At 34.8% G+C, this 27,757-nt stretch overlaps 1 long non-coding RNA gene across 1 annotated transcript in view; it reads right to left on the bottom strand.

The window, feature by feature from the left end:
* The window catches only part of LOC135086893 (uncharacterized), a 192,484-nt gene that overhangs the window by 149,465 nt on the left and 15,262 nt on the right, over positions 1-27,757 (bottom strand). The window lies entirely within an intron of this gene.

The raw sequence follows: 27,757 nt of genomic DNA, 5'->3' as shown, positions 1-27,757 counted from the left end.
TATGGCTCGGAAACGTGGCCTCTCACTATAGGCCTTATACAGAAGCTCAAAGTTGCACAGCGTGCTATGGAGAGGGCTATGCTTGGTGTTTCTTTGCGAGATCGAATCAGAAATGAGGAGATCCGTAAACGAACCAAAGTCGCTGACATAGCCCGACGGATTAGCAAGCTGAAGTGGCAATGGGCAGGGCACATAGTACGCAGAACTGACGGCCGATGGGGCAGAAAGGTTCTGGAATGGAGGCCGCGTACCGGAAAACGCAGCGTGGGACGTCCACCTACAAGGTGGACCGACGACATCGTAAAGGTAGCAGGGAAGCGCTGGACGCAGGCCGCTACCAATCGATCAACATGGAAAGCATTGGGGGAGGCCTATGTTCAGCAGTGGACGTCCTGTGGCTGAAATGATGATGATGATGAACACTATTAATAACATTGAATTCTAAATTTCTTAGCTGGTATGTAACAGCTAGAAGAATAAAGCCATAACATGATTACATAGATTTTATGTACATTTAGTATGTTCCTGGCTCTACAAGTACGTTAATAGGTATAAAATTATGAATGGTTTCAGCACTATGAATCGAATCATTTCTTTCATGACAAACACCCGTATTCACATTATGTGAAGCAGCAACTCTATGCGAAGTCGAACGCACAGAGTTGAATATTAAAAAAAAAATGTATATAAGTAGTATACCCGTTAAGCTAGCACCCATAACACAAGCATTAAGTTGCTTACTTTGGGGCTAGCTGGCGCTGTGTGAAATTGTCCAAAGATTTATTATTATTTATTTTAAAAAAGTATTTAAGTACATATTATTATGTTTATATCCGTTGTCCAGTACCTATAGTACAAGCTTTGCTTAGTTTGGGACTAGAGGCGCAGTATAAAATATCAAGGATATTTATTTAATATACTTCCAAACTTAGCACAAAACAGTAGTTGTATGCGACATCAGTCGAAATAAAAAAATATTTTTTCATTCTTTTGTCCAAAGACAAAGTTATTTGTATCTTGTCTGGAATAAATAATTGTCAATAAAAGCTTTATAAAAAAACAATAAAAAATAAATCAAAATTCAAAATATAGTTCATTTAGTATTAAACGCCGATAAAGTAACAAGCGATCGATTACAGAACTTTGAGAAAATTGCGAGTGAAAAAACAAAGTCCCCGACCACCCATAACGTGGTAGTTCGCCTTGCCATCCCTCTCGCACTCATACAATTGTAAATCTGACTGTCTCTACCATTATCGTTGTAAAAACATTTTTGTTTGACTATTATTAACATTGCCGTTTTGGGGTGGTCCTTTTTATGCTTTTTCTTTGGCTTTAAATTAATTTAACAGATTGACAATGGTTTCTTTGGATGGCTAGTTGAATTTTATGTTCTGAAACATAATACAATTATTTAGGTCGCGGTTTGTTAACTAATCGCTTGTTAGTAAATCAAAGTAGGTTGGTATATCACGAGCACTTATAAAAAGCTTAGAATCTGGTATTTACTAATTAACAATTATTATTAGTCTATTTAAACGTTACTTTTCTATTGAATTCCTTTTAGGCTTTCTTCCAAAAAAGTTACAAGGTATTGAAAACCCTGCTACTATTTCTAACGGTTTTAAGCTTTGTTGACTCATTTGAAATTTCAGAAGCTTTTAGATTATTGGTTTCGATTTCCAAATGAGACCTCAAAAATGCTAAATTCCTGTATTTTTATGTATGTTTGAATCAATTTATTTTGTTTGTCAAAATATTTTATGATCTTCGTTTCCAGTTTTCTAAAAAAAAAGCATAATTAACTAGCAAGATTAGTTTAAGAAAGATTCTGCTACTATACAGGGTGGAATTTTGTAATGCCACCTGGAGGGAAAGTGCTCTTATTACTGTAGATAGAAAATTTTACTGAAAGAAAACATTCCTTTATTTTTTAAAAGAAAGAGAACTGAGTGGGAACGGTACAATTAACATGCTTAGAATGTTTTAATATGAGTAGAGGTGTATGATTTCACAATATTACATCATAATAAGCATATTTTAAAAATTGTAACGTTTATGTAAACAGTGGAAAAACCGAGTATCGAAACAATGGAGAAGAAGAGATGGAAGTGTAAAATTAGTCAAGCTATAGGTTTGGCGCTTAACTCAGTGTCTGAGGCACGGTAGTCTGAGGTATGGGAGCGGCACGGGAGGGGTGATATTGACATATTATGACGTGACAGGGCGTACAAATCTGAAGTCTCGCTGACGTTTGACCGTCACAAAATCACCCTTCCGACTCGCTCCCATACATCAGGCACGGACTGAGTTACAAGCAGTAGACCTACACCTAAGCTTGCTCATTAAGTGCATAAAACAACTACACTTAAAGAAACCTTAAATTAACCCTAAAACACAAATGTTAAATCCTACTCATTAAGACTAGCTTGCTCATTAAGTGCATAAAACAACTACACTTAAAGAAACCTTAAATTAACCCTAAAACACAAATGTTAAATCCTACTCATTAAGGCTAAAGGGTCAAAATTAATTAAACAATATCCCTCCTTAAAACTTCATCCTTCTGCATTATACAGAATAACTTCAGTCACGAAAGAACTCTATCTAATTTGCATGCCATTTCAGTTTCACTAGCGTATCGGTAGTGTAGTGTAATTAGTGCTAATCCAGTATACGCTGTACCTAGGACGGGCTGAGGTTTGTAATAACACAATCTAAAGACTGTGGCACACAGGGAGTGTGGTATTTTATTTAAAACAATTTCCAATGTGTTTTCATTTCACTGATACCTTTGTAAGTTCGTTCGTTTCAACCAAATGACGTCCACTGCTGGACCTTTCTAAAAATGTAGTTAGATTATAAAGTACAATAGACAATTTTTAAAAAAACAGTGCTTAGTGCGTCATCACCTTGGTGGCGTAGTGTTAGTAAAATAGACCGTGGAGGATTTTAATCTTATATTTTTTGCAATCAATCTAGCAGTAAATCATGATTTCCTAATAATTAATGTAAAGTTTTAGAATTGACGAGATTTACAATACAAGAAGGTATTCTACAAACAACAGTGGGATGAAAAAATCGACAGCACATGCTAGACTGTACAAAATAGTATTTAACAAAAGATTAAAACTGCTCATTTGATTCAGCTCTACATAAGCGCTATGAAAAACCTAGGCGACTAACTACCCTAACCATGCCTTTGGTTTTATTTTTTAGGTCGGTAATTAAAATACCATTGTCAAGAAAAAAAGACAGTGCTTCCAATGGTGTCCGCAGAAGATCAGTGGTTTGATATGCATGTCACAGTAATTGTTCAGGGAGCCTGTTAGAATAATTGTTCAGGGGGTTGTGAGCAGTGTAATTTGCCTGTTCATTATATTATTGTACTGCAAATGTTTAATATCTAAATTATAACTCAAAGGTGACTGACTGACATAGTGATCTATCAACGCACAGCCCAAACCTCTGGACTGATCTGGCTGCAATTTGGCATGCATGTAGATGTTATGATCCACTTTGACTCAGACACACACACACAGACACACACACATCCACACACACACACACACAGCCACACACACACACACACACACACACACACACACACACACACACACACACACACACACACACACACACATACATAGTGAGCAGCAAGCATAACATAAAAGCCACATGTAAAATTAAATTTAAGTAATTACAATGTCTCCAGAGGAATCACTGTTCTCTAAGATACAGGATCTATCCTAGTTTAGAGGACAGGGGCATGCCATTCTACCGACTTGTACCTACTGTACTAAAATACTTATGTATTAAGTTCTGTTAACACTGTGTACATATTTCTGTTATGGTGAATAAAAAATTTTTATTATTTAATTTATTTATTATGACGTAGGCATCCGCTAAGAAAGGATTTTACGAAACTCCACCCCTAAGGGGGTAAAACGGGATCCACGTGTACGAAGTCGCGGGCGGCCGCTACTTGTTAATAAAGTGTCAAAGTTTTTCTGTTTCTATATTATTTTGCTCAGTGTGTCACCACCCTGGCTCAGTGGTTGGCACGGGGTAGCGCTGCTAGCATAAAGCCGGGAAGGCTCACGATCGCTACTGAAAGGGATTTGAAATAAAAATTAATAACAGCTTTTGCGCTTTTGTTACTTTTATGTCAAGACACAGTTTGTCGGTGAATAAACTTGATAACTGAGAATTAGTAAAGAATTTTTAATTCTGTTAATCGAGTTACTAATAATATAGTTATCTTAGTTCAATACAAATAGCTTATCGTGATGACAATAACGCGTTTGAATTGGTGTAATAATATCATATACACTCTAAGTCTAGGAATGATTAATTACCGTAGAGTTCATATAAAATGGCATAGAGATACTTTAGTATTACCAGGCCTGTTCATCTCCGCGAGTTTACATCGAAAACAAAACACGCACGATGGCCCACCTACAGGATACTATTCGACAAGGCCTCACATACGAGCGAACATTGACTCACGCACGCGTATTCTTGTGTATGATGGAAGAAAATAAAGAAAATGGTGTACTAAATACTGTGCAGTATTTAACTGCCTAAATAATAATAAAAACACAAAATGTACTTTTTTAAGTTGCCTCAAGACGCTGAGAGGTAAATAAGTAGTTAATATTATTCATGATAATTCATGCTAAATCATGTATTTCCTCCGCCATTTTCCGCAGTTTGGCACCTCACGTCACATCATTTTACCGAAGTCAGCCCTATAGCTTCGGCGCAGTGCCGATCACTGACGTTTGTCAACAAAATGGTGCTTGACTCTTGAGACAGGCTAAATTACACCATATTGTTAATGACATTGAGCATACATTTTTTTAAATACCTTCGCGAAGTAAAACTTCTGTACGTAGTACTTATTATTATTCTGTGGTATTACGAGTAATACGTTTCCAGCTGGTCAGTATCAATTATTGGAATGATTAATTAATTATTATTTTTAAATCTCAGATCTGTCGCACGTACTCTATCCCACTAAAGTAGAGTTGCAGCGTCAGCGACACGGGCTGAGTTGCAACACTTAACTTTAACAGTAACTATAACTTTAACAGGTGTTTTATGGAGTTTGACGGACGTTTAGTCCTTATTATTCGGATTTATTTAGTCCAAAAAGAGCACAGTGATTGACAACACGGCACGGAGCATCGACTGCAACATTCTGTTGTTTTATTGCTGCAGTAAAAGATTCGTAAGTGAATCTAAAATGCCTGACAGACACTTATTCCGTCAGTACACATTTTAATCTCGTTTTGGTAAGTCTTCGAAGGCACTGAATGTGACGTGTTGGTCCTTACGTTTGCGGCGCGGGCGCAGCGCCACGCAACATCGCGTTTGGTGCTGCGTAGGGTGACCAGGATTTGGACACAGGGGGACAGTTCATTTTGTGCTTTAAGCTCTTTGTTAAAGTAGGACATGGCTACGAACTTTACTACTTAATGCATTAGGTTAAGTTTAGATAGGCTGTTAATGTCTTAAAAGGAACATGCGATGTGTGATCAATCTTAAACATTTTTTTCCTATAAAGTTATCTCACGAATACTTCTGTGATGTTCATGGTAAGAACCAATGGTCTGATTGCCTTGTTAGGCAATGATGTTCTAAAACAATTAGCCATTAACGATGAGGAAAAGACAACATGTATTAACAAGTTGCATAAAATAATTACGACAGGACAAATCAACTGACACAATTTACAATTTGTCTTACCACAAGCCCAAACCATGGTCACCGCGTGATAATTTCTGATGTAGGTAGGTACCCAAATTGTTCATAATAAAAATAACAAGATGCACCAAAGTAGGTACATCTGAGCGAGTTGTTAAATGCTTATAATAGGTACAGACTTCGCCGTCTTGATAAATAACAGAATGTATTGCACCAAGTCGAAAGAATTCAATCGCTATAATAAAGTAAACCCTGCATTCTGTTGCATTCAAACAACACATGCAATATGATTAATGCTTTGTTGAATATTTGATGCTTATTTTTGTAAACAACAGTCTCGTGGTAGTTAAAGATAGATGTTCTTATGTTTCGTGAACGTCATTTGTTTAGTTTACGAGAACGTCGTAAGTTCTAAAATGCAGTAACTTATCTTTTACGTAGTTCTTGTATGCAAAAAGTTTAAGACAAGGAGTTTATTGACTATTACTTGCTATCAGATCGAAACAATCTAAAAAAAATCGTTAATTGTATTTTATGTTCATTACGTTTTGCCGATTCCATTGCTCTTTTGGTACTTACCTAAGTATTCTGTCCTCCTGCTACTTGTTAGATGATTCTCTATCAAGTGTAAGTAATAGAAATATAGCACAATCATAGGATACAGCCTAATGTTTGTATGAAAGGCCATAAGTGCTAAGTAATAAACACAGTCATGGTAGAGTCAACGATTCCACAATGACGCTGTCAAACTTTCCGTCAAAAAACCGTATAGGACAATGCACTTCCTTTGTCGATCCAGTAGGTATGTCTAAATGCCGTAAGTTGATTAGTCATTGTGAATATTAAACATTTGAAGGCTGTCTTATTTTACTGCAAGTAAATTAAATGTCGTTTTCTGAACTTTTACATTCAAATATAAAAATATTGGGTAAAGATTAAGGTAAAGATTGGGTTTAGGTTCTACAATATTAAAAAATATACCCCCCCCCCCCCCCTCAAAAAGAAGAATGGTGGCCAAGCGTAAAATACCCAAAAAAGTGAATTAATTAATAACATTTACTTGCGCATGTAGCAGCTATTTCCACAGTTTTATTACTGTCTAAAAGGGAAATATCAGTTAAATCAAAAAGTATTACGTGCGAAATTAAATTTTAAGCCTGTTGTATTAAAAAAAAGTCGATTTCTTAGTAAAATTTAGTTAGGAGGTATTGTCACTTCAATAACGATAAAAATTAAATTCATTTAATTTTTATCTTTAATTTTTATCGCGCAATCATAAGGTGTAAACGCGGACTCGAGCTATGACCAGTTGACCATTAGGCTAAGAAATATAGTTAGTGGGCGGTACGACATTGTAAACAAAACAAAGTCCAAGCATGATAATAATACTCGTATTCAAAATTTATTGCATCAGGCGATTAAACTACATATTATGGATTATGTTGATGGCTAATGTTATTTGAAGGTGATAGATCAGAAGAAACGCCGAGCGCTTGTGTGGTCGTGTCTGTACACTAGGGATGCGCATTTCGATCGATTTATTTTTCGATGTTTGAGTTTTAAGAATCGATTATTATTATTTACCAAGCTTGAGAAATGTGAATCGAATGTGTCCTAAACAAATTATTCATCAACGAATCATGGACGACCTGGCCGAAAATAAAACAGACTACCATGCTAGGGCTCGATCCCCGCACGATGCAAACTTGCGTGAACAATCCGTTTGAGTGTTTTCTATGTAAGTACAGATTTTTATACGTTTGTCAGACAGTACCCATAGTAACAAGTAAAAGCTTTGCATAAAGGCGTAAGTAGCGTAAAACGTCCAAGGACGTTTCGTTCGTTTTAGCCAAATGACGTCCACGGCCTGGACAAATGTCTCCCCTTAGAATTTCAATAACGATATTTGTTTCCAAGGATTTTTATTTTATTTTATTGGAATAGATTTATTAACGCTTCCAGATTGATCGTATTCTAGACATAAGCCAACTTTACGAAATTAATTCGTGATGGCCAGCAAATAAGTAATCGATCCTTGTTTGTCTCAATAAAGCAAGATCGATTGCAGACAAACGCCAATTAGCGGCGTTGTTAATGTTAGCACTAGGTCAGTGTTTTTTAACCTTTGGGTCGCGACCCCCTGGGGGGTCGTGCGAGAGGTCATAAAAACTACCTCAGTAAAAAAAAACAGTAGGTACAGTTATAACGACAGATTTATCAGAAATCTAATAATGCAAATGCATAAAATGTTGTATGGGTAGAAATATTCGGTTTTTATAACAACTTTGTAACATTATAAAATTCATGAAAAAAAAGCGAGCGGTCCGGGTCGCATTTTTTCATAACATTTTTTTATGTCGTGAAAAAGGTTGAAAAACTCTGCACTAGGTGAAATGGATGGCTGGCCAAAAACTATGCGGATAGACTAGTTCTAGTTGAGCACTAACACTTAGGGCCTTGTTCACCATCTTTGAGTAGTGTCAAGTAGGCTATTCGTTGCTTGAAGTCACGAGTAGCAATGAAACTGTTAAGACTTTGACGCAGTGACAATTTAATATGAGAAATTGAAAATAAATACTTTTTACTTTTACTTGCTAAATAGTGTTTATTATTAGGATGCATTTACTTAGAATTTTACTTGGTGATCGTGAATGAGGCCCATACGTAAATAAACCAATGATTTAACTTGAAAAGAAAATGTTTTAAAATAGAAACGCACCTCGATAGCGAATTTGGTGTTGTCGCATGGAATAAAGACTGAGTATCGATACTCGGGCTCATTGTGATCATATCGAATAAATATCGATTCCACGAAGATATCGTACGTCCCTTCTTAATGCAGTCAGATAAAATTCTCATGGACAAAGTTATTAAAGTCCGAACGAGTGGAATTGCATGGAATACATTGGAAACGTGCGGTCAAGGCGAAAATCGGTTTTTTACTACATTGCAGTTAGAAGTTACTGTGGTTTTGTTAGTCGGTATTCTTATCAGTCTAGTATATTTTCATATAATAATATAAACATCTCAAAGGGTTTGATGATTCTGCAGACTGATAAATTAAGTTATTATTTTTTTATTTAAAAAATTTGATACGCCTTTCTGGTTTTTCTGAACAAAAAAAACACAAAAGTATTATTTTTAATAATGTTACACGCATTTCGGTTACCCAAAAATACAGTGTGAGTCACGTTAAAGTGTACATATGAAAATAGATGAAACTAGACCTATTTTTATCGACAAAAAAGAGGTCAAAAAATTTTTGAGTTTTTTTTTTAATTTTTTATAGAATTTTTTTTCTTCCAATTACTTATTGTAAAGAAAACATAATAACTTTTAAACTAAGCGGTATATCCTGATGAAATAAAAACAGTAATAATGCTAATTAACAGGCGATACTAAAAAAATACATAAAATACACAAAAAAGGCCAACAAATAATAAAAAATGATACTTTTTTGAAAAAAATCTGCTTTTAAATTCGTGTTTTTTTGGTTATTTGATAAATTTCTCCAAAAAATGCCCCTATAACCGGTAATTTTTATCACTTTGTATTATTCTCTATCGTGTTACCTTCGTAAAACCAAAAATCGCATGTCTCTATTCCTATCACAACGTTTGCAATGATCGTTTGAACTAAGCCTCTCCGGGCGCGCCATTCAACGCTTCGTTAACAACGAAACTGAAAATGGCTCTAGATTTGTAATTTTGATAAAGACAAGTTAGATTTCAAATAAAAACAAAAGATTTCGAAGTAAAATAAGCATTTTAGTTAAAATTAAAATTGTCTCTACCTGTAGCGGAGAAAAATGTTGTGGCAGGCCTATGTTCAAACGATCATAGCAAATGTTGTGATAGGGATAGAGACATGCGATTTTTGGTTTTACAAAGATAATACGATAGAAAATAATACAAAGTAATAAAAACCACATGTTATAGGGGCATTTTTTTGAGAAATTTGTCAAATAACCAAAAAAACACGAATTTAAAAGCAGTTTTTTTTTTCAAAAAGTATCATTTTTTATTATTTGTTGGCCTTTTTTGTGTATTTTATGTATTTTTTTAGTATCGCCTGTTATTTAGCATTATTACTGTTTTAATTTTATCAGGATATACCGCTTAGTTTAAAACTTATTACGTTTTCTTTACAATAAGTAATTGGAAGAAAAAAAATTCTATAAAAAATTTAAAAAAAATCTCAAAAAATTTTTGACCTCTTTTTTGTCGATAAAAATAGGTCTAGTTTCATCTATTTTCATATGTACACTTTAACGTGACTCACACTGTATATTAACAATTAAGACATACAGTGTGAGTCACGTTAAAGTGTACATATGAAAATAGATGAAACTAGAACTATTTTTATCGACAAAAAAGAGGTCAAATTTTTTTTGAGATTATTTTTTTAAGGGGAATTATAAAACGAGCGACTAAAAAAAAACTTTGCGACTGATGATGGCCTACTGTTTTAATACCTTGAGCGGTATGAATTTAAGTAAGCGAAAAATTAACCAAACTAACGACGAATATTAATCAATAATAAAATCCAGAACGAGCTTACAAAATGTGGGTTTTGATTATTACATTTCAGACATAAAAATACTATCCGGGCGACGAAATTACTAAGTGAGCGACTAGAAATACAGAGAGGGCAACTTTAATATGAAGATACATTAGATTTTTCTAATTGAGGTTTTACTGAACGAACTACAAAAAAGTTAATTCTAAGCAAAGTTTTGTGAGCTGCTTTATTAATGATTATTGGTTACTGATATTATATTTGAGGTCTCATGTTTTTTATTTTGATACGCTTTATTAATGAAAACTGCCGATTGTTACAGCGCGCGAATTCGAATGCGGGCGGGGCGACTGTCCCGAATTTTTAACAAAATATGTATGCAAACACGTTTTGGGTCTAGCAATTCGCCACTAACAACACCGCCACTGGAAGCAAAGCTGATACCTATTGGACAAAAAAGAAAACGAGGCCGGCCCGCTAAGTCCAAGCCAGCACTTATCATACAGTGACGATGAGTACCTAGGTAGAGCTCCTCAATCCTCATAGGTACCAATCAATGAACCTTATTAATAAGATTACTTTTTTTTTGGGTTGACAAAAGCGACTTATTTTGTTTTGTTTTTTTTTTTGTTGATTCAATTTAAGAAAATACAATTTATTTCATTTTTCGTAATAGGTACATTGTTTCATTTGATTACCTACCCTTAAATTTTAATGATTTATTTTTTTCGCTACTAGAATAGTGTTCCGTCAAATATTTATTTCATAAGATCATTTTTTATTTAAATGTGGGCTCATAATACGCTGCTCATAATAGTATTTTTCAAAGTAGATTTTGCATTCGAAACACTTCATTAAAGTTAAAAATACCGCTCAGTATAAAAAAAGCATTTGCCAAATATTGAAAAAAATGCAGGACCTAACGTTGACACTCAATCAAATATTAGGTCGCTCAAATATTATGAAGCTTCTCATTTTGTATTTTAAGGAACTCATTTTTTTTTTGTAAGTTGCTGTTCTTTTGATTTTTCGTCACTCGCACTCAGTCGCTCACTTAGTAATTCTTTAGCCCACATTAATTATTTTTGACACTTACAACATAAATTTACAGTCACTCGTTTAAATACTACCCTTTTTTTAATGTTTTATCGAATTTTTTTTCTTCCAATTACTTATTGTAAAGAAAACGTAATAACTTTTAAACTAAGCGGTATATCCTGATAAAATAAAAACAGTAATAATGCTAAATAACAGGCGATACTAAAAAAATACATAAAATATACAAAAAAGGCCAACAAATAATAAAAAATGATACGGTTTGAAAAAAAAACTGCTTAAAAATTCGTGTTTTTTTGGTTATTTGATAAATTTTTCCAAAAAATGCCCCTATAACCAGTGGTTTTTATTACTTTGTATTATTCTCTATCGTATTACTTTCGTAAAACCAAAAATTGCATGTCTCTATCCCTATCACAACGTTTGCAATGATTGTTTGAACTAAGCCTCTCCGGGCGCGCCATTCAACGCTTCGTTAAGAACGAAACTGAAAATGGCTCTAGATTTGTAATTTTGATAGACAAGTTAGATTTCAAATAAAAAAAAAAGATTTCGTAGTAAAATAAGCATTTTAGTTAAAATTAAAATTGTCTCTACCTGTAGCGGAGAATAATGTTGTGGCAGGCCTTTGTTCAAACGATCATAGCAAATGTTGTGATAGGGATAGAGACATGCGATTTTTGGTTTTACAAAGATAATACGATAGAGAATAATACAAAGTAATAAAAACTACCTGTTATAGGGGCATTTTTTTGAGAAATTTATCAAATAAACAAAAAAATACGAATTTTTAAGCAGTTTTTTTTTTCAAAAAGTCTCATTTTTTATTATTTGTTGGCATTTTCTGGGTATTTTATGTATTTTTTCAGTATCGCCTGTTATTTAGCATTATTACTGTTTTTATTTTATCAGGATATACCGCTTAGTTTAAAAGTTATTACGTTTTCTTTACAATAAGTAATTTTGGAAGAAAAAAAATTCGATAAAAAATTAAAAAAAAATATCAATAAATTTTTGACCTCTTTTTTATCGATAAAAATAGGTCTAGTTTTATCTATTTTCATATGTACACTTTAACGTGACTCACACTGTATAAGAGGGCTGTATACTGTATATGTATATTTTGTGTGCATTTTTACACTCTTTTACAAAACCAAGAACCATTAACGGGCGCAAACAAATTAATCTAAATTTAAATTTAGTCGTTAAAATAAATTGTCTCAACAGAAACCGGGCCGAAAAGCATAATTTATATTAATACGTAAAAGATAAAAAAAAACTTAGCTCCAATGACCTATGAGTAACCGTGGTTTTTTTGTTGCAAACAGGAATCCTGTGAAAATAGGGGAACCATGAAGCAGCAAGCATGCAGAACAAAAATAAATAAAAATAATATTCGAAAATAGTCTAAGGACTCCTGAATTAGTTTAAGGTGTAAGTATATTGAACTTCACACATGCTTTCCAAAAGCTCTCACCTCTAAAAGAAATCATAACATGTATATTTGTATTTTTAAGTTTGAATTACATTCTATTGAAAAAACTGATGCCTAACTGGCGATTAACGATGTCACTGGAATGAAGCAAAGTATCAAACTACGAGTATTCATATTTGAATAACACACCTATAACAAAAACAAGTCTATCTTAGAAACAAAAAAGTAATAAAACAATTATTTTATTATTATTCATTATTTCGTCTTTCAAGACTTTAAAACATAAAAACAATTTTTACGTTGTATTGAATTAATCTAATAATGGTTTTCTTTTGTCGTCACAATGAACTGCTACAAAATTTGTAAAAGATATAGCATGGACACCCTAGTGAGAATACCGCGAATTGAATTTGGAGGTCTCGTGGTAACCACACATGTCCGGAAACGATCGGATGCTCGTGTCCATTAATGGACACCCGATCGCCATTTTCATACTGAAGTCCTTCGCTATGGGTGTCAATTATAAATCTTATTAATTAGTACTTGATGACAAATAATCCAGTGAACATTTAAAACAGTTCAAATATTTTGATCGACTCTTATTAAGTAAAGCAAATATTAAGAAAATGGAAAAAAAAACAAAATTACTTTTAGTTTTTTAGTTCTGTATAAATAAATAAATCCATAATGATTCTCAATGAGATCTTTGACAATATTTGCAAAAAAGACGACGTAAACTAATGTGTCTAATAAATCCTTTTAAAAATAAATCTGTGTGGCGCTTATCCCTCTGAGATCTCAGAATTAGTCACCCTAAAGCAGAATACCGCGAATCGTCGTAAGTGATCTCAAGATGAGCCCACTCAATACCGCCGGAAATCGACAGATTCCTTTTTTTCATTATCACCGCCTAGTTACTACGCCTACTATACGTATTAACTAGGCCTACCTATATCAAAATACATACTAAGAATCGGATACAAATAATGGTGCCGGTGAGTGTACGAATGGCTCGCGGCTGATGAAATTCGGATGTGTCTTATATTTTTTTGCTGGGAGAAGTTGTTTTGAACTATTTTCTTGCAGCTTGGCTGTTTGGATTCCGGTATGCCACAGTAACGCCCGTATTCAGAAACGATAGCAGCAAATCGAATGTGCAGCGTTGAATAGAGCTCTGTGATTGGTTCGTATGTGACCCTGTGCGTCCACGCGCTCTGTGAGACCTCATAGTAATGTTTGTGAATACGGGCGTATGTTTATCTATCGTGAGCATATTAAGGAGACACCCAAATATAAAAAAGAGTACTCATTCACTAACGTCCTATTTTCAGCCCCTCTCAGATATAATTGAAACTGAACCAAAAACTTAACAGAAAGTCAGAAGCTATAGTTTTTTTTATTATAATCCATGAGTCCTAGCCTAGGTAGGTAACACTTTTAGGCGATTATCACACTGCGCCGCGCTCCGCCGCGGTACGCGGGACGACAGATTTAATCATTGTATGAAAGTACTTCAGTTTGTATAGAAAACACGCGCGGCACATCACACTGACAACGCGTCTGCGAGCGAGATTTTTTATATGAAATCACACGGACCGCGGCGGAGCGCGGCGCAGTGTGATAATCGCCTTATTATAGTTAGATAGATATGACATTAGGGATTCGTTTACTCAACAGCCCCATACGTAGGTTTCATTCTGAAAGTAATATTTATCGTAAGAAGTTGCAAATACTAATTAGGTAGTACCTAACTACTAATTATTGTATTTTATTTCTTCAACTTATGACAAGACTAGCTTTTGCTCGCGGCTTCAGCCGCGTGAAATTTAGTGCCACAGATTCGCATAAATTATAGCCTATATGTTAATCTGGGTTACAAATAATCATACTGTAAAGTTTCAACCAAATCCGTTCAGTAGTTTTTGCGTGAAAGAGTAACAAACATCCACACAAACTTTCACCTTTATAATATTAGTAGGATAACAAACCGCTACCTGAAAGTCACTGAAAATATGTAATATTAAGCGTAGAGCTTTCGGCTTTTCAATTTATAGATACTGTGCAAAAATCAAGTGAAAGAAATATTCCTACTTACAGCAAGTAGTAGGTACTTCTTACTCCAGTTTATGATAATAATGTAGAGTTAAGATGGAGAATGTATTTATTTATTTACAAATAGGCTTCGAAAGATCAAGTAATATAAATAAAAACAAATAAAGCCGTTACACTTTATGAGGTAGGTAAGTACTACGTATGAGAAAAAATACAGGAAAAAAGGATTTTACACATTATAATCCCTTCATCAAGTGATTTTATTGATTCCTGTCTTTTTCATGAAATGTTTTCATAATTTTATTTATTTAATTTACTCGATATCTTGTGGAAATAGAAGCTTGTCTTATGCCTGTTTTCACCATCAATCCCCAATTTTTAAGTGACCCCTATGGTAACAAATAATAAGAATTTTGCTGTCATTTAAAAATTAGGGATTGATGGTGAAAACGGGCATTATACTCGTAATTGGTGTGGTAGATTAAAACTGCAAATGTATTTTTTCCTCTACCTACAACATGGCGCCATCTAGCCATCACCCAAACTCAGCAAAGCTTTAGGTAGATAATACAACGGAATACTTTTTTTCAGTACATTTTTACTATATAGGATATAGTAGCCGGCCGATGGGGCAGCAAGGTTCTGGAGTGGATGCCATATACCGAAAAACGCAGCGTGTGACGTCCACCCATAAGGTAGACCGACGACCTGATAAAGGTAGCAGGAAAGCCCTGGATATAGGCCGCTACCAACCGTGCGATGTGGAAGTCATTGGGGGAAGCCTATGTTTAGCAATGGACGTCCTGTGGCTAAAATGATGATGATGATGATGTAGTAGTAGAGTCCAAAAACAGGCAAAAGAGAGAGAAAGATAGATCTAAATATTATTTTCAATACGCAAATGTATTTCTGGGATCAAACCTTTGAATTTCAGCTGAGTTACCTATCACAAAATATAGTTAACAGAGTTAGAACAATTTATGTCAAAACATTTATTTTTATTGATGGTCGCGATGACAAACTATTTGAAGGATCTTTTTAAGGCTCTGACAGTCATGAAAAGGAGTTCCCTCTACTCTAGACCAGCTATCAGAAAACGCATCATGCGTGCATATAGCAGCCGGGGTGCAAGAGAATGGACTGGTGCCCCCCAGGATGTAGGGCTACCGATTTGAAGATGATAGTACAAAGTCATGAGCTAGGGTGGGTGCACCAGTCCCACACCAGGAACCAGTAGTACACCATTTCTAATTTTACATCAAAATATTAACAATCTGACGAATTTCCCGCCACTTTTGTTACGTTTGGTAGCACTGCTGTACTTCTACCAATCATTAGTCATAAATAAAAGCGACAAACACGACTTGGTACGATCTGGTCAACCTTAGGCACATTGCGACTTTCCACATTGATTGTTAAATAAAAATAAACCTTACATCTATTAAGAAAATTGGAATAAGCTATTTGATTCTATGTTAGACAAGGAGTAGTTAATTCTTTTTTTGCAATGATTGTTGTAATAATTGAGTCACCATATCAAAATTACTTTTAAAATGTCGCTTATTCGGTTTGTTACTGGTACACGCACCCTATATGATACTAGTGACATATCAGGGGCCAGGCCCCCCTGAAAGAGAAACCTAGATTATGCCAATGAGGCGCATGCACCCAGACGCAGTCTATTGCGAAATAGTCGCAGACAGCCTTGGTCTAAGCAGTAACAGTTAGCCAAACTTTTGTTTTCGCCGTCGGAAGCGGCGCGTGACGTCACCGCGATGCCGTCCAACCGGTTTGCCTGGAACCCCAATTTAGTGTTTGATCCTTTATGCATATCTTACGATGCCCTAAGGTCGTCTGTGATTCAAGGACAGCGATCTTAATTGCTTAGAGGCGACGATATACTTTTATATTTGTAAATCTAGACAGTGAATGATGGGTGCGAGCGATTGTAGAGCCAGATAACTAATCTGTCGGTTGTTTCGATTTAGAAATTAAATGTATACCTACAGTGGAATCTTTAAAACTCGAACCTCGTTAAGTCTTTTGATTCGTACTTAGTTAAAATAACCAATAGTCAAATTTGACACATGTCAAATGACAAGTGATTAAATTGTCAATAATCAGAAAAAAATGTTTTTCGAACAATGGTTAGGTTGACTTTTAGTACATTTTTTAACAATAAAATTAGTTATTTTAACTATGAATCAAAAAACTGGGCCCAAGTAACTCGAACAAAATATTATTTCCCTACGAAGTATTGATGATACATATTTATACTCTATAACGCGAATTTCAAAAATTATTATTGAATTAACAAAAACCCAACTGCGTAAAAATGAACTAAAAAGATAAAAACAAGCCTTTTAGTGTTCACAAAATGCAGTCGGAGGCATCAAATACATCACCAACAAAATAGTTTTATTTTAATCTCTTTAGTTAAATAACGTGCATTTTTGTAAACTACTTATAAAGCCCTTTATTTTGATACCCCACTCGATAAGTTTTGGGAATAAAAATTTTTTATGACATTATGGCGCCTAAAATCCGCCATCTTGATTTTTTTTTCCAACTTTAATATAGCCAGTGTCACTCTCACGATTAAGACGAATCTAACGACACCACTCACGCTAAAATCGGTCAAACCGTTTAGGCTGTAGGCCGCGCCAAAGAAATATACATACATACATACCCACATACACATACATACACTCGAAAAACATAACCCTCCTTCTGGCGCAGTCGGGTAAAAAGCAGACTCTGTAAGTCGTAATCAGTAAAATATGATGACGTCTTACTTGGAATTCCTCGAAATAATAACAATAAAATCTAAAATAAATGTTCGGGTTCAGGGCTTCTAATCTATTGTTTTTGTATTGTACACGTGCAATGAATGAATACATTCATGAAACTTTCTAAGTAACACAGCTGTGAATGTGATATTTTTGTTCCTTGTCGACACAGGACACGATTACTATCGGAGCTTGTCCGTCCTCAGTAAGTCGAAATAGGCTAGATGACAAAATTTCAATTATTTGTCCGTCAGACAGATAATTAGAAAATATTAGACTCATATTTTTTATTTTCTTTCATAATTAAATAATAACAGTGCTACATCGAGTTGAAATGGCGCGATAAGTCACGCTTGAGTAGAATTTTTACTCAAAAGTGACGTTACGCGACATTTCAACTCAATATAATCAGGCCTGTTCATCTCCGCGAGTTTTCATCGAAAACAAAACACGCACGATGGCCCACCTACAGGATACTATTCGACAAGGCCTCACATACGAGCGAACATTGACTCACGCACGCGTATTCTTGTGTATGATGGAAGAAAATAAAAAAAATGGTGTACTAAATACTGTGCAGTATTTAACTGCCTAAATAATAATAAAAACACAGAATGTACTTTTTGAAGTTGCCTCAAGACGCTGAGACACTGAGATTTAATATTATTCATGCTAAATCACGTATTTCCTCCGCCATTTTCTGCAGTTTGGCACCTCACGTCACATCATTTTACCGAAGTCACCCCTATAGCTTCGGCCACAGAATAATAATAAGTACTACGTACAGAAGTTTTACTTCGCGAAGGTATTTAAAAAAATGTATGCTCAATGTCATTAACAATATGGTGTAATTTAGCCTGTGTCAAGAGTCAAGCACCATTTTGTTGACAAACGTCAGTGATCGGCACTGCGCCGAAGCTATAGGGCTGACTTCGGTACAATGATGTGACGTGAGGTGCCAAACTGCGGAAAATGGCGGAAGAAATAATACATGATTTAGCATGAATTATCATGAATAATATAAACTACTTATTTACCTCTCAGTGTCTTGAGGCAACTTAAAAAAGTACATTCTGTGTTTTTATTATTATTTAGGCAGTTAAATACTGCACAGTATTTAGTACACCATTTTCTTTATTTTCTTCCATCATACACAACAATACGCGTGCGTGAGTCAATGTTCGCTCGTGTGTGAGGCCTTGTCGAATAGTATCCTGTAGGTGGGCCACCGTGCGTGTTTTGTTTTCGATGTAAACTCGCGGAGATGAACGAACAGGCCTGCTTCGGCGCAGTGCCTATCACTGACGTTTGTCAACAAAATGGTGCTCTTGAGACAGGCTAAATTACACCATATTGTTAATGACATTGAGCATACATTTTTTTAAATACCTTCGCGAAGTAAAACTTCTATACGTAGTACTTATTATTATTCTGTGATATAATACTCTAATTATTCGATTATGGAAAAAAATAAAAAACATGAGTAATATTTTCTAATATCTGCTGTCTGACGGACTAAATAGAATTTCGATTTCATTACCCAGTCATCATCCCTATTTCAGCAGTTAAGTCATATGAATCTCGAAATTCTTGTTAAGTCGAAAACTCTTTAACTCGAATTTTTTGCATTTCCCTTGACATTCGAGTTTTAGAGATTCCACTGTATTTAGACTAATTGTTAACTCGATTACTAATTTATGACAAAACTCACAAACGATCTAATCGAGCAATCCAACGCACAGCGTTGAATAGAGCTCTGTGATTGGTTCGTGTGTGACCCTGTGCGTCCACACGCACTGTGAGACCTCATAGTAATGTTTGTGAATACGGGGGTCAGAAGAAATATAAAAAGATTCTATTGTAACTATAAAAATTCTTTAGGACCAGTAAAAACCAAAATAGTTTTTGGTTTTACTGCCCGATGGACCGACGACCTCCAGAAAATAGCTAGCAGCGGTGGATGATAGATAGCAGATAGAAGAACCTATGGTGTTCCTTGGGATAGCTTACGTCCACCAGAGAGTGAAATGATGATGAATAATCATATTAATTAATATGTAATATGCTTTGTTCAGTATAGTTCTTGCAACTCACGAAGGCGAGTGAGCTTTTCTTGTATGTGTGCGTGTAAATGCACATAACGATAGTGTAATGTGTATCAAAACATTTGAAAAACGAACAGTAGCGAGCCACCACATATGTAAAGCTCACTCGCCTTCGTGAATTGCAACAACTATAACAATAACTTTTTAAAAAAAATAAAACCGACTTCAAATGCGTGAACACAAATAATACCTATTTAACAAAAAAATAATCGTTCAAATTGGTTCATAATCGGCGGAGATATTGCGTATAAAAAAGTTCATCCCCAATTTTCCACCCTTGGGGGTGAAATATTTTCTTCAAATTCGCATGAAACCACCCTTTTGATAATACCTATTCAACAAAAAAATAAGCGTTCAAATTGTTTTTTTTTATTATTAAATTTAAATGGGACCACCCTTGAGGTATTACCTATACGCCGAAAAAAGATTTGTTCAAATCGGTTCATAATTGGCGGAGTTATCGCGTAACAAACAGAAAAAAAAAACATACGGGTCGAATTGAGAACCTCCTCCTTTTTTTGAAGTCGGTTGAAAACTAGAAATACCTAGGCGGATTTAAATTTTATTGGCTCTCTCTGATTTTTAGGTGTTAAAGCACGGTTTAAGTTTCATGCTCAAGAACTTAGTGATCACATACATAATTACGAAAATAAAACAAATGCAAAGGTTAAGGGGCAATGCATCCACAGCATTTGTCACGTGTGACTACCCACACTCGGAATTTTAGCACCCAAGTATTATTTACCTTTTATTCCCCAGAGGTTAATATCCTCTGTTCTTTGGACTGGTATCCAATAAATACATTTTATATACGTATTATGTACTAATGAAATGCATGTCTTCACTGCGACCAAACCGGTTGGACATTAGGTATGAGATTGGTATTAAAGTAATAAAGGTTTGAAAACAAATTATTAAGAATTGTTTGTTGTGAATGACCTACGTACTTGACCGGTAATTATGAGCACTTTGTTACGTGCAAAAATAAAGTCCTACAAGTAAATAAGAGAGGTATTTACAATTCATTCTACGCAGTGTTATTTGAAACTTTATCAGGGCCCTTAAGATTGGCCCTTAAGCCTGTATTCTAATAGCTCAAATTACATTTTTAAAGAAAAAACGTAAAGAAAAGGTAAGACGCACTAAACTATGTTTTGCTGAACACATAACTAGAGGTACCAAATTAAGGCCCGTATTATAAAATGACAGTCAAGTATACACATGTACTCAAATACGTAATTATGTAAAAGAAAACCCCAATCGAAACCCTGTTTTTTCAAACCTGATTCTGAATAAACAATTTTGTATTTGTATTTGTATATTCAAGGCTGTTAACCATTCAACGTATAAGTTCGGTCCATTTAGAGCTTTTCAGAATACGACCTTAAAAGGCAATTTCAAGAGTCCTGATAGAGTTTCAAATATTCTGCATTTATACTTAATATTATACATACTCGTTTATAGTTATGACTTTAAGCTATAGGTTATCTCACTGAAATAGGCTTTTTCAGCAAGTGTGTTAACTGTATTCTGAGTGGCTGTTGTTCCTCTATGTTCCTCTATTTGGGGGATACTTGAAACTTCTCATCACGTGTCAACACCAACGCACTGCTGACGTGGTTCACCACTGGCTCTTTTGTTTAAGAAAAGTTGAAAATTTTAAGGTAAGAAGGGTAAAAGTGTAGGTACCATAAAAACACCTATTCAAAGAAAAAGGTGTTCACAAAATAAATAACTTTGCCGGCTTCACGAAAACAACTTAACAATTAAGAAATCTTCCATTTTGTTTACACAAAAGTGGGCATTGTAGAAATGAAATACTTTATAGGGCGTCATCACTTACATGTTCAGCTTTAACCTACACGTATTTGTAAAGCCTCTGAGTTATAAATACAGTGGCACAGTCTTTTATTTTCCCTTAGAAGCGGACATCCCTGTTTTATTAATTCAATCGTTAGATATTACTATTATGTATAAAATTGATGAAGGAACTAGTAGTTGTATTTGCTTAGTTTCGAAGAAATATTCGATATTGTGATTTTATAAAAAAACAGTTTTAGAAGCATATTTTCTAAAAAAATTACATTAAGGCAGAATTTTGTAAATTTTACCTATCACTATAACGTCTACCTTTATGCAGAAATAAATGGTTATTGCTGCAGTAATTTAGGAATTATTTAATAATTTATGATTTTCAGAAAACATTTTTTTCTCCGTTACACTAGAAAATTGGCAGCTATATTTACTTTATATTATTGCATGATATAATATTATCTATAATACCTGAAAATATTACTTGCCTATCCCGTGGAAGTTGGATGATACGACTAGAAAAATTAGTCAAAAGTAATATTGACTAAGGCCATCGGTCAAAACCACTATTAACTGAAATTTGCAGTCAAAAGTGGTTTTGATCGATTATGAGTTTTGACTGCAACATATATATCGATGTTTCGAAAACGATAGGATTTCCAATAAGCCGCCAGAGGGCCAACTCTATAATTATCAAACTCGACCAGACAAATTAATAATGGTAAAAGCAATTAATTTCAATAGTTATCTAACAAAGGCATTATAACCGTATTGTTACGGACGGCATTTAAAAAACTAAAAAATATTCAGATGACAACCCTATTTACATATAAATTTTCTAAACTCATAGAAATTAACATATCTTCGAACTTCCACGGGATAGGCAAGTAATATTTTCAGGTATTATAGATAATTATATCATGCATCAATATAAAGTAAATATAGCTGCCAATTTTCTAGTGTAACGGAGAAAAAAATGTTTTCTGAAAATCATAAATTATTAAATAATTCCTAAATTACTGCAGCAATAACCATTTATTTCTGCATAAAGGTAGACATTATAGTAATAGGTAAATTTATTTACAAAATTCTGACTTAATGTAATTTTTTTAGAAAATATGCTTCTGAAACTGTTTTTTTTTATAAAATCACAAAATCGAATATTTCTTCGAAACTAAACAAATACAACTACTAGTTCCTTCATCAATTTTATACATAATAGTAATATCTAACGATTGAATTAATAAAACAGGGATGTCCGCTTCTAAGCCAAAATAAAACACTGTGAGTGGGAGTCTTGATAAAGTGCACATTATAAAAATAAGTGATACTAAACCGATCATAGCAAATGTTGTGATAGGGATAGAGACATGCGATTTTTGGTTTTACAAAATTAATACGATAGAAAATAATACAAAGTAATAAAAACCACCTGTTATTATAGGGGCTTTTTTGGAGAAATTTATCAAATAACCAAAAAAACACGAATTTAAAAGCAGATTTTTCTCAAAAAGTGTCATTTTTTATTAGGTATGTTGGCATTTTCTGGGTATTTTATGTATTTTTTAGTATTAGCATGATTAAAATTTTTATTTTATCAGGATATAAAACTTAGATATTTTTTGACCTTTTTTTGTCGATAAAAATAGGTTTAGTTTTACCTATTTTCATATTTTATGTGCACTGACTCACATACACACTGTATTACATAATTGATATTATCTTCTAATTTAACTAATTCACCTCAGTCACTAGTGACTAACGCCCGTATTCACAAGCAATGTTTGCTTAAGTGAAGCAGCAAATCGAACGCACAGAGTTGAATAGAGCTCTGTGATTGGTTCGTGTGTCAACCTGTGCGTTCACGCACACTGTGAGACCTCATAGTAATGTTTGTGAATACGAGCGTGAGTTTCTTCCGTCACTTCTTATCAGCACCAGCCCGTTATGCTGTTCTGAAATGGTGGTAGTGGTAAGGCAAGCTATATAAATTTGGGACAATTATGTAAAATGCCCTGTTAAAGATACCACCAAATATTTCAAGGATTCAAAATTAATCAAATATGTACGCACGCATAGTATTAGGTACACACTCAGTCCTGTTTTGAATAATTCAAAGAGAGAATAGGCTAATAATCAAGTCTCTAAATACTGTAAACTGACCTTGAAAGATAATGAAAGTAGATTTTGAGTCTGTACTATAATATCTAAAATTTTAGCATAACATTTCATTAACATAATCCAGTCAACAAGCAAGGAAGCGAATGGGTGTGGGTTTGATTCTCAACAGTTGCAGTACCCAGGTACAGCGTCAAATACATAGTTCGTGACACCCAAGATGCCAAAAAATTGACACCACAACCTTATTCCAATTGTAACAAAGACGTGTTGCAAAATAACTCCTATTATGATTGAATAAGACCTATTTATTTTATTTATTTATTTATTCATGAATAGAACGGTAGTACCAATTACACTATTCAAACAAGACGTAACAAAGCTCAGAACATTTACTTAAGTACTTATAAACAATTTATTATGTGTGTGTGCCCTCGTGTGTGCAGACGATCGCGATCGGGATTTCATTGTTCATACAATTGAATGCTGGCATGTGCGAGAGTCGACCAGTATCGATATCGAATGCTTAAAGTAGACCCTTAGGTTTAAGTGAGCATTTATAATTGCCGTCTACTTAAGGCGCAATAGACCTAAGAAGTGCGTACTTAATGTAAACTAAAAATAGAAAATGCGTGTCGAATGCGCCCACACATTCTTAAACGGGACATCATGATATTTTCCCCTTTTAACTCTGGTCCGCAATAACCCACTGGTGGTTTTTTCCCTTTAGACCCACTGAACAAGTAGTTTTTTAGTGGCAACCTATTCGCTATTGTAACATACTTATTCTTTCTGGCAAGGACAAAGAAGTAGGTGACAAAAAGAAAATAGGTCCACTTTTACATACTGTGGCAACATATTTTTAGGGCAGCAGATTATGGAAACAAACATTGGAGTCTTCCAGTGACTTGGCCCACTTTTAGCTTGGACCACAGGCCAAGTCGCTGGTTTAAATTTTTAAATAGTTTTTCTTCCAGTGACTTGCCCCACCTTCAATATTTTATTAAATTAAACACCAAATCAACAAAAATCTACTCTATAGCCTTAGAGATGGAACCAGTCCCTGAAAGAAAAACTATTTAAAAATGCAAACCAATGACTTAGCCCGTGGACCAAGCTAAAAATGGGCCAAGTCACTGGAACACTCAAATACTGTTGTGATGGATTTGAAAGTGTAGGTATGTACGAGTTAGTCGAGTATGTATTTCTTGTATGGTTATCCTAATAAATAAATAATAAAATAAAAGAAAGTGAGAAAATTGTGCAATAACAAAAAATGCGGTGTGCCTACAGATTCTACAATAGCAACCTATACCTAAACAAATAGGTGTACCCACGATACCCACATGCTACCACGAAATACCAGCTTCCTTATTCGACGGCGAATTTGTCCTTGTCGATGACCAGATAACCCCGCGTGTTGGTCAAGTAATACGTAAATAAAAATGATTTGATTTTGTGGAAAAAAAAGTCGTGAGCTCTGGTGATTGGCCTTGCGCTTTGAAGGAGCTTGCAAGGAGAGGCGTTCTTTGACCCACATTGACTGGTTGTAGCTCATTCTGGTGCTATTCTTTGCGAGATTCCGCCCGCGACTGATAATTTTGATATTTGACCAAACAAGGGCTGATTCCACGTCTCAAGCACAACTACTTTTCCCACAGGATCTACAGGGTGGAATTTTGTAATGCCACCTGGAGGAGAAGTACTCTTAATACTGTAGATAGAAAAATTTACTCAAAGAAAACATTCCTTTATTTTTGAAAAGAAAGACAACTGCATTCAAAGATTTCCAAAAATTTGCTTACCACACCCGGGAATCGAACCAACTAAAATGTGTTAAAAATTGCATCCTGTATTTTTATTGCATCGATCGTTAGGGTTAAGTTTATGGATGAAAGCTCTCTAACAAACTTGATAAATCAAATGAAAGGAAAACCTTGAAATCTTAAATTATTGTAATTATTTACAGAAAATTGTTAGAATTGTTGGACCATTATTATTTTTATCATCACATACTCAAAAGGCTGTATGATATCCTTAATTAATCTAGCTTCGTTTTAAGATTTAACTTTTTATCTTCAAAATCGTATAAATTCTATTATAGAAGTAACATTATCGCTAGATGTAACATTTTCCAGTGGGTTGAAGGAAAATATCAAAGAAAACCTTATAAAGTTAAAGAAAAAGATGCTATTTTCGTATGCCACGACTAATTAACAGTAGAACTCACACAAATCGACCTCTAATTGCCCTTAACCGTTTAGTTAAATAATAACCAAGACAAGTGGCTTTGCGGAAAATACTTTAAAAGGCACCTCGTGACTCTTCAAATGTGGTGTGAAATCTATACTAATATAATAAATGCGAAAGTAACTCTGTCTGTCTGTCTCGCTTTCACGCCTAAACCACTGAACCGATTTTGATGAAAGGTATAGAGATAGTTTAGGTCCCGGGAAAGGACATAGGATAGTTTTTATCCCGGTTTTTGAATCTGCGCGGCAGGGACGCGCGCGATAGTGTTTTTCTGTGACAGACAAAATTCCACGCAGCCGAAGCCGCGGGCGGAAAGCTAGTAACAAATACAATCAACAAATTAGCGGTTTTATCACAGAGGGCGATTTCATTCAGACAACAAACTGGAACCTAGATAGGTACAAAAAAATGTGACAAGCAAGCACCGATTCGAAAGCTCTATAAATATTGATTTTATTGTCTAGTGACAGGCCTGGACATGGACACAAAATAATATTTTCTTAAACTCAAATAAAAATGTTGTATTCCACCTGTATAATTAAACCCAGGACCTATAAAGAACCCAATTCTCTAATCACTAAACAAAAACACAACTATTATAAAAAACGTAGGTAACACGTGTCTGTAAGGGTTGCCCTCGATTTCCCTTGGATCCTATCATCAGGTCCTGATTTGATGACAATGGGGCCACCTCAGAAGTGTAATGCTATCAAACAAAAAATAAAACATAAAATATATCTACGTCGTGTCCAACTTTAGAACCTCCGTTTTTTCGTCGGCTAAAACTGTCTCACTCACCCTGTATAAATAAACGTGTTATATCTCCTGTTCAATTAGCGATAAATCTAATCCACTTTATTTTATTTGCCACGAGCTGGCCATAATTAAAATGGTTCCTACGCTCATCTCGGTTTAATTTCAAAACAGTGGTCGTCAGCGACACTGACCTCAGCATTTCAAGTGCAAGCGGTCGTTTACACCGGCGCGCGCGCACGCCCTAGACGGAGTACTGCGTTTGCGCAGCCTGATGGATGATGCCGAACTAAATTTTATTTTTATTATTAGATTTAGCTGTACCTACGGACGACAGCACATCAAGCTTCACACGGTGGAATTTTATCATGGTGAAGTCGAGGATAAAAGCTAGTTATTTTAATTCTGACATTAAAGTTAATGACTCATATTATATGACTAGTCTACGTAGGTATGGTCAGACAAAAGTCAACTATGTATTTATGCACTTGCCAAATGTTGGTCTCGAAGCTCCGAGCGCTGACCGGGCAAAAAGATTATCATGTAAAGGCTCCTACGCACTAATATTCGATAGTCTGTACCTACTTATATACTTAAACTAGCGGCCGCCCGCAACTTCGTACGCGTGGATCCCGTTTTACCCCCTTAGGTTGAATTTTGCAAAATTTGAGACACCTAGCACTTGTAATTTCTGATATTGTGTGATGAATGAGTGAATGAGTCAGTCAGTCAGTCACTTTTCGCTTTTATAAAAATATAGATAGATAGATAAAGAAAATTTTTAATTTCGCCAGCTCATATTCTTGGGGCGATAGGAGCTACTAAATGTTACTTTTACCCCAAAAATTATAACTTCTGCGACAACAAACCTCACACGTGCAAAAATAACCATAACTACTCGTAACATAACGTTTGCAGCATTGACCATATTATCAGTTGAACCAAATCTTGTTGACTTGTAACCGTGGGGTTAAGGTTAACTACTCCGCGCATTGTAATTTGACTGGAATTCGGTTAATTTCCGGACTCCAGTCAGCAGTATATTTCGTGATACTATAAATTGTGTGAAGAGGGCGTTTGTGGTAGGCTTTACGAGATGTTTAGAGTATACTTCACTTTGGAGTATCATCATATAATAAATAATAAATAAATAGGTA

The sequence above is a fragment of the Ostrinia nubilalis genome, chromosome Z, assembly GCF_963855985.1.
Source record: "Ostrinia nubilalis chromosome Z, ilOstNubi1.1, whole genome shotgun sequence".
Lineage (NCBI taxonomy): Eukaryota > Metazoa > Arthropoda > Insecta > Lepidoptera > Crambidae > Ostrinia > Ostrinia nubilalis.
This window is presented reverse-complemented; position numbering and strand designations above follow the sequence as displayed.